The 2613-nt window shown below is 39.2% G+C and overlaps 1 protein-coding gene and 1 long non-coding RNA gene across 2 annotated transcripts in view; one reads left to right on the top strand and one right to left on the bottom strand.

The window, feature by feature from the left end:
- Positions 1 to 2613, bottom strand: part of LOC310738068 (protein Niban 1-like) — a 120577-nt gene that overhangs the window by 47254 nt on the left and 70710 nt on the right. The gene's annotated exons all lie outside the window — the stretch shown is intronic.
- Positions 704 to 2407, top strand: LOC310738300. Its single transcript, XR_014537018.1, has 3 exons — positions 704 to 889; positions 1079 to 1286; positions 2195 to 2407. It is a non-coding gene; the product is annotated as an uncharacterized lncRNA (long non-coding RNA).

Below are 2613 nucleotides of genomic sequence, written 5' to 3'. Positions count from 1 at the left end.
GTTTGTCTCAACGTTTTATCGCCATCTGCAGGCAGGGAGTCTGCGCCATGTTGGAACTGCAGGCAGTTTTCTGTGTGTCCCAGTGCAACCCTCAAGCAGCGATTTCACTGTTTTTCAATGGAAAACGTATAATAAATGTATGAATGTGTAAGCAGTACACACAAACAACATATACAAAAATGCACCACTTACATTATTATTGTAATAACGAGTCACAAAAACATCCAATGCTGCTAATCCCAGTTTGTTAGGAAAGATTATTAGGAAGAACAACATGCCACAAAGCATTTTTGCTCCAAACAAACAACAGTGTTGTAATTTAGATTGTTATTCATTTGTTTACGTCACAGAACTTATGCAAATAACTTTTGCATAAAAACGACATCTTGCTGGTAAAAAAAACAAAAAACAAAGATGGCTGGTAGATTATAGTTTTACAAAACGCTTGAGACCACAAAATAAAAAAATAAAAAAATAACAATAAAAAAGTAAAAAAAAAAGGCAAAAAAAAGTGTAATATAAATGGGATCATTTGCTTTTTCACAAAAATCCTGTATTGCTATATTTGTTTTCTTTTTTTGGGTATTAAGTGTCATTTTGCTGTTTGCTGTAAAAGACTTTTATTTTGAGATTTACTCTTGGCGTTATGCGGACGGCATTTTCAATTGAGCGCACGTGCCTCGTCAGTTTGCATTGCAGACTGATATGTTCTATTGTATGTTTTATGTGCAAGTGGATTTAGAATGTGAGAATTTATCATGTGGGCCGTATGTATTCAGTGTTAATGAGCTTCTGAGTTGTTAGCAAGCTAACAGTTGTTGTACTATACAGGAATGCATTGTCACATGGTGCCCATGAGTGATTTCTCCTTATTGACATTAATCCACAGGTATTTTATTCTTGATCTCTTTTATTATTTTTCTATTGTCTTTTGTATGAATATTTAAGTGTTTAAATGTTTATGTATTTTGTCAATTGTTGCATATAATGGTCAGTTTGCATTGCATATGCTGGAGAGAGGAATGCATTGTCACATGGTGCCCATGAGTGATTTCTCCTTATTGACATTAATCCACAGAGAGACGAGGAGTGTTGATTGGTGGGCGAAACTGCTAATAAACCTTTCTTTGGTGAACTGAATGAAAGTGTCCTGAGCCTTTCGTGAACACAACGCAGACGAGAGTAGCAGCGGTTAGCAGTAGACCGGCTACATTGGTGCCGTGACCCGGATGAAGATTTGCTTCAGGATCTACGTCAGCTGGGTCACCGAGGGATGCTGAATTAAGGTTCACCTATTCTTTAGTGGAGATCTGTGACAATATTAATGGACATTTGAGCTTCTTGATTTTGGATAGTATTGATTGACGTATTTTCTCAGATTAGTGATTCTTTTTTTTTTAGAGTTATAGAAATTTCTAACATGATAAGTTTTTAAATGCAATAATTAAGTTATAATTTTTTTTGTGTGTGTGTGACTCCGAGCATGGCATTTAGTTTAAAAGGTGATGAATTTGATGTAAATGACACCATGACTGGTTTGGGTTTTGGAAGAGGTAGGCTTTTCGGTGAAGTTCCAGTTACTCCAATTGTCAGGGAGAATAGAGTTAAAGGAGCATCTCCTGTATTATGCTCCACACGTGTAACTGAACATGGTTCCAATTCAGCAACTGATACTTTGCCTTTAGCTGTCCCAGATATAAATGATCCAAATTGGCAAGGTTTGATAGCTCACATCGCTAAACAAGTAGGACAGACAATGTTAGTCTCTCAAAAAGAGGCTAGTAACGGGGCAGATGAGAGTAGAGGTGCGCAAACACAAGGGTTGAGTACCAGTAATACATCTTCAGACATACCTTTGCTTAACTTGACTGGAGTGAGGTTGGTCATGCAATCTGATGCCAAAGAGCCCCCAGTTTACCGTGGTGATTTATCAGACAAGCTGAGAGTTCGTGAGTGGGAGGAGCTGATGGATACGTATTTGCGAAAGAGAGGCATACCATTGGAAGAACATCATCAAGAGATTTTGAGCAGATTGATGGGCAAAGCTAAAGATCTCATCAAAGTTACCCTTCGTTGTAATTTAGCTTTAAACCCAGTTAAGAACCCAAAGGTTATCATGGATATCCTGAAACAACATTTTAGTGATGCTATTCATGCATGCCTTTGGCTGACTTCTATGGCACTGTTCCATTAGCAGGAGAAGATCCTTTCGAGAACTGGGTGCGGCTGAATAAAGCAGTGGATCTGGCAGAGGAAGCTTTAAAGAGACTTGAACGACAGATGGAGGACCCATGTCAAGAAGTGGCTATGATGTTTGTGAAGTACTGCCCTGATTCCACTCTTGCTGCGGTATTCCGTTTTAAATCCCCAGAAAAATGGACCGCGCAGGAGATCCAGAAGCAGCTTGACCGGTACCAGACATTTAAAAGAGCAGATGTCAACCAAACCGAAACGTCATAATGCTCCCAGACATGCCACTGCTCACATCCAGATGTCCTACGAGAGTGCCGAAGTGGATATTGGCTCTCCTATTGAGCCAGGTGAGTGTAGCAAAGTCAGTACTGCACAAAATGATGACAATTGCATGAGAGCTTTGATTAGCCTTCTTGACCG

Source organism: Silurus aristotelis (genome assembly GCF_946808225.1).
Source record: "Silurus aristotelis genome assembly, chromosome: 15".
NCBI classification, from domain to species: Eukaryota; Metazoa; Chordata; class Actinopteri; order Siluriformes; family Siluridae; genus Silurus; species Silurus aristotelis.
The sequence above is the reverse complement of the archived record's forward strand: the minus strand, read 5'-3'. Positions and strand labels throughout refer to the sequence as shown.